At 43.7% G+C, this 6,000-nt stretch overlaps 1 protein-coding gene across 15 annotated transcripts in view; it reads left to right on the top strand.

The window, feature by feature from the left end:
- The first annotated feature begins 1,536 nt into the window (after positions 1 to 1,536).
- Positions 1,537 to 6,000, top strand: part of CLCC1 (chloride channel CLIC like 1) — a 35,717-nt gene continuing 31,253 nt past the window's right edge. For 7 of the 15 annotated variants that reach the window (XR_011494881.1, XR_011494879.1, XM_070486965.1 and 4 more), the window contains exon 1: positions 1,537 to 1,806. The gene's annotated coding sequence lies outside the window, so the exon portion shown is untranslated. The remainder of the gene's footprint in view (positions 1,807 to 6,000) is intronic. The other 8 variants (XR_011494880.1, XR_011494878.1, XM_070486964.1 and 5 more) reach the window with 2 other exon arrangements.

Here is a 6,000-nt window from a genome sequence, read left to right as displayed (position 1 = left end):
CTTGTGCACTGTTGGTGGTAATGTGAAATGGTGCAGCCACTGTGGAAAACAGTATGGTGGTTCCTCAAAAAGTTAAAAATAGTATTACCTTACGATCCAGCAATCTGAGTATATACCCAAAAGAATTGAAAGCAGGGTTTTAAAGAAATATTTGTACATCTATGTTCATAGCAGTGTTACTCACAATAGCCAAAATGTGGAAGCAACCCAAGAGACCATCAACAGATGAAGAGAGAAACTGTGGTATATGCATACAGTGGAATATTATTCAGCCTTTAAAAGGAAGGAAATTCTGAAACATGCTATACAACCTGGATGTCCTTGTGGACATTATGCCAAGTGAAATAAGCCAGTCACAAAAAGACAAATACTATATGGTTCCACTTATATGAGGTACCTAAAGTACCTCATATAAGGTCAAAGACTACTTTGACCTAAAGTAGTCAAATTCAGAGAGACACAGAGAACAGTGATTTTCAGGGGCTGGGGGCGGGGGGCAATGTTAAGTTGTTTAATGGGTATGGAGTTTCAGTTTTACAGGATGAAAAGAGTTACGGAGATGGTGGTGATGATTGCACAACAATGTGGATGTACTTAATAACACTGAACTATCCACTTAAAACTAGTTAAGATGATAAATTTTGTCATGTGTATTTTAATTTTAAAAAATTGTAGTAAGCAACATGCACAGGTGTACACACTTTAAAATTTTTAACACTTTTTAATTTGTTGCAAATAACTTTGTGCACACCTCTCATTTCCTCCTATTATGTAAAACTCATTTCTTCTTTGGAGATTCCTGAGATTCCTGAGATTGCAAGGCCAGCAGTTAAAGACAAGAACAAAACAAAACTGACTACAGATCTTCCTCCACTCATGATGGGGTTACATCCCAATAAACCCATCCTAAGTTGAAAATATCAAGCCGAAAATGTATTTAATACAACTAAGCTACCGAACATCATAGCTTAGCCTAGCCTACCTTAAACGTGCTCAGAACACACACATTAGCCTACAGTCTGACAAAATCATCTAACACAAAGCCTATTTATAATAAAGTGTTGAATATCTCGTGTAATTTATTGAATACTGTACTGAAAGTGAAATAGAGAATTGCTCTAAGCGTACTGGTTGGTAACCCTCGTGACCAGCTGGTTGAGGGGGAGCTGCGGCTTCCTGCCTTCCCAGCATCAGGAGAGCCTATCGTACTGCTTACCTCTAGTGGGGAAAGATCAAAATTCCAAGTACGGTTTCTACTGAATTCGTGTAGCTCGTAAAGTCGAAAAATGCTAAGTCAAACTATCCTAAGGGGAGGGCCAGCTGTATTTCCAACTACTCCATAGAGTGCAAACTCCTCCTCTTCTGTTGCGTGCCAATCCAAGTCTATGGTTCTCATCCATCACCCCTCATTGAGAAATTATGCTCAAAATAGATTTCCGGCTTTGACTGCAAACGTCACACATTCGAACTAATAAAACAAGTTAATAATTAAGAAACTACGTTTTCTATCCACTCTATGTATTCGGCTTTCCCATCAGATTTCAATTGCACAGAGTCCCGCAGACGAGGGCCTAAAACAAGCCCACAGACGCCGGCCCCCACCGTGGGTCAATCAGCCGCCGCCCAGGCCGGCCCAGCGAATCGAGGAGAACGCGCAGGAGGACGGCGCCCTTCCAGTGACGCCCTTCCGGTGGCGCCCTTCCGGCTCGGGCCGGGGGCGTCTGGGCGTCGCCAGCCGGCGTGGGAAAGGTGTCGGTTTCCCTGAAGAGGCAGGGGGCGACGAGGGACGTGCGTCCGCGCGGAAGGGTGAGTTTGTGCGGCGTCGGGGTGCGGGTTCGGCCCGGCGGGGCCTGCGGAGGACTTGGGAGCGCTGCGCTAGCAGGTTGGGTGGGCGCCCGGCCCGTGGATCGCCCGGGCCGGTTGGCTGCCTTATCTCTGGCGTTGCGCGGTTGTAACCGTTGCGTTACACGGTTCAAAGAGCGGCCTAGGGAAAGAGGCAAGCAAGTGCTGAGCGAGACCCGAGCCAACGGTGAATTTTGTTGTCTTTGGTTATCGCTGAAAACTGTTAAGCACGATTTGAAGTAATATCGTTAGCAGAATAGCTCAGATTTGGTGGTAGTTTTTTAAGTTTCCAAGTCTGATTTGAGTGTAAAAAAAGTTATAGATGCATATTTATCAGTGGGTAGTGAAAAACAGTTCAGATTTTCTCTCTGTGACTGGTTATGAAAGTGTGGTCCCCAGACTAGCTTCATCATCCTTGTCCGAGAACTTGTTAGAAATGCATATTCTCGAGATTCAGAGGCACAGCTCCAGAAACTACACACACGCACGCGAACTAAACTGCAGCCCCCCGACTTTTATGCCGTGCTGCTTCTAGGTCGATACAGAGCTTGACTCTGCTTCCAGATTAGTCTAGCCCCTCTGGCCCCTCAGGCCTGTAAGCACCTTGCACTGGAGAAGCGGTTTAGTTGGAGCTGATCCGGTTTCCACCACTTACCAGCTGAGGGGCCTGCGCAAGTTACTTGTTTTCCTAATCTATAAAATAAAGATAACAGTATTGCTACTTCCAGGAGTTTTCGTGAGGATTAAATGAATGAATGCTTGCAACAGTGTTTGGCACATAGTAATCAAATGCTATACATTATAGTGTTGATAGCCTGAAGCAGATTAAAAAATGATAAATATAGTAGGAACTGGGGGAGAGAGACGATTTCGGACCAGTAGTTGAATGACAGGTGCCACCATTGAACTAAACCGATACAGGATGGTTACTTTTCCTTAACGCTTTGCTGCTCAGAGTGTGGTCTGTGGGCCATCACTTGTTAGAAATGCAGAATCTCAGGCCCACCTCAGACTTAATCAGTCTGTTTTTTAACAAGATCCCCAGCAAGTTTAGATGCAGTTTATTTGGAGGAAGTGTGAGATCAGTAAGAAGATTTCTCAAGGAGTTCCCGCCTTAAGTCAGTGGCCCCGGGGATTTGGCCAGAGGGCTTGGATTTCCAGCTGATTCCACTATTCTCCCTCACCTCCTGGTCTCCCATGTTTCTGCACTGCTAATTTCTAGCCCGGGATAAAGCTCTACATCTGTTGATCCTGATTGGAGAAAGTAACATAGTTGCCAATAGCATGGCTTTGTAGGGGTCATAGTCAAAACTCAGCTGCTTGACAGGCTTTTGGTTCATCTCCCTTTGTATGATGACCCCTGTGGGTGCTGCTTTTCCAAATCTCCATTCTCTCCCATCCCATCCTCCCCCCACGCAGTGACACTCCTGGCTTTCTAGCAGACTGTTTCAGCAGCCTCTTGATATCATATAATAATGTGAACTCTTGTCAGCTTCTCTTCTTTTTGCTTTAGAACCTTTATTTCCATCCCTCCTCATTCATCTCTATTTATGACGTAGTGTAAAACCTCATTACCTATGAAAAGGCTTTCCTGTAGCTTTGATTTCCTACACTCCCATCTTCTTGGAGCCTCTGCTCAGTTCAGTCACTCCCTTTGTCACCTGTTTGGTTTTTAAATGCTTAGAACTAGGCTTCTTCCTGTCATTCTGTGAAAGTCATTTCATGGATGACCAACTAATTAACCAATCCAGTGGTCTTTTTTCAGACGTTATTTTCCTCAGCTTCTCTAAGTATTTAATATAGTTGACTAACACCTCCTTCAAATTAATACCCTCTTGGTTTCTACGCATTGTATTTTTACCTTGCCTTCTATTGCTCTGAATCGTCTTCACTCGCTTCTCTTGTATTTGGTTCTTCCGGAGGCTTAATTTCTCAGCTTAGCTCTTCCTCCCCCCATAAAGTATACACTTACCCAGTGTTTCTGAGTATCTCCAGAGTGTGACGGGGATCTTAGGATGCCTTTCCTATCGTTATTGTTATTTAGTATTTTAGTTTTACATTTTTAAACACAAAAAGTCGGGATTTTTTTGTTTGTATCAAATTTATCAATATATTTGATCCGTTCCTGTGCTCATTGTTGTTTCTTTTATTCACACCTTTCCTCACTGAAGTTAAACTTCTTTAACATATCAGGAATCTATGGGTTGTAGACTTTCTTCATCTTTTTACGTCGGAAGAAATCTGTATAATTTTGCTAGAGCTGCCATAACGAAGCACCACAGACCGGGTGGCTTAAACAACAGAAATTTATTTTCTCACAATTCCAAAGGCTGGAAGTCCAAGGTCAAGGTATTGGCAGGGTTGGTTTCTTTTAAGGCCTCTCTCCTTGGTTTGTAGATGGCCATTTCTTCCCGTGTCTTCACATCATCTTCTCTCTGACCCATCTGTGTCCAAATTTCTCATATCAGGACATGAGGCTTACTGGATTAGGGCCCTTGCTAATAACCTCATTTGAACTCAGTTGCCTCTTATCTCCAAATACAGTCTCCATTTTGAGGAACTGGGAGTCAGGACTTCAACATATGAATTTGGGGGGATACAATTCGGACCATAACAATGATCTTACTCTTCCCCATTTTAAAAAACCTTTTGTAAAATGTGACGTATAGCACACATACAGAAAAGTGTGTAAAATATAAATGTTCACCTTAGCAAATTATTGAGAAGCGAACACCCTTTCTACTACTGTCCAGGTTAAGAAATAGAACGTGGCCAGTGTCCAGTAACCCTCCAGCGCCTTCTCCTTGTCTCATTCTTGATCTCGCAGGAAAAGGTTTCAGTATTTACCACCAAGTATAGTGCTTGCTCTAGTAGATACTCTATCTGACAAAAAAAGTTTTCTTTTATTCCTGGTTTGCTAAGGGTTTAATTTTAATCATGAATGAGTTTATCCTGTTTCATTCTTGATAATAAGTTTTTGGGGCCTTTTTCTTCATTAATCTTACTATGGGTTTATCAGTTGCGTTGGTTGTTTTCAAAGAACCAACTTTTGGCTTTGTTATCTTTATTACATGTTTGTTTTCTAATTTACTAATTTTTACTCTATTTTTGTATTGAAGTCTTTCAGTGGTTCTTCCTGAGGCTGTAGGTACTTTCCTCATATGTGTGTACTGAGCAGTGCCTTGCTGATACTCAAGGGGGGTTGTTCTCATTCCAGTTCACTGACACAAACAGGATGTCCTACAGTTCAGTTCATTTCTGACACTAAATACCCAGAGTTAGTGCATGCCCAACAAGTTTGGGCAAAGTCCTTTACAGGATAGACCCACATTAGACACATATCTTGGGGGCCACCTGCACTTCTAACCAACTAGCTATAGATTTAGGGGTTCCCATTACCCCATCAAGTTGGATAATTTTCTAGAACGACTCACTGAAAGAACTGTACTTACAGTTTTATTACAAGGAATATAGATCAGGATCAGCCAAATGAAGAGATGCATAAGGCAAAGTCCGTGGGGAAAGATGCAGGGCATCTGTATCCTCTCCTCGTGGAATCCAGGCTTCTGCCCTCCCAGCACATCAGTGTGTTCAGCCAGGAAGCTCCTCTGAACCTAGGTGAATCAGAGTTACAGGACACTGATGAACTCATTGGCCACCTGATTGAACTCAATCTCCAACCTGCCTCTAATCCCCAAAGGTTGGATGGCTGAAAGTTCCAACCCTCTAATCGTGTACTGGGTCTTTCTAATGACCATTTCCCCATCCTGAAGCTGTCTAGGGGCCCACTGGAAGTCAGCTCATTAACAGAACAAAGACATTCTAGCACTCAGGAAATTCCAAGGGTTTTTGAAGGAACTGGGGACAGAGACCAGATCCTTTATTATATTGCAGGGACCCTCTGCAGATCTCTGGAGCTCCCTCTCTATGCAGCTTTCTCCTACATTGGTACTTTATCCTGTCAACTCCAGTTGCCTTGGTCTCCCCAGACTCTCAGCTCCATCTCCTCAGGGGGCCTTCTGGACTCTGCCTGAGTCGTGTCATCATCCCCCATGCCCCCCGCCCCCGCCCCCGCCCAGTGCCCATGGCCTGGAAACTCTTATGGCGGTAAACTGGGGCAATGGAAGAGCTGTCCTTGTTTGTCTCCTATCTTTCAAG

Source organism: Equus asinus, chromosome 16 (genome assembly GCF_041296235.1).
Source record: "Equus asinus isolate D_3611 breed Donkey chromosome 16, EquAss-T2T_v2, whole genome shotgun sequence".
Taxonomy (NCBI): Eukaryota; Metazoa; Chordata; class Mammalia; order Perissodactyla; family Equidae; genus Equus; species Equus asinus.
Note: the sequence above shows the minus strand (reverse complement) of the source record. Positions and strands in the feature narration are given on the sequence as shown.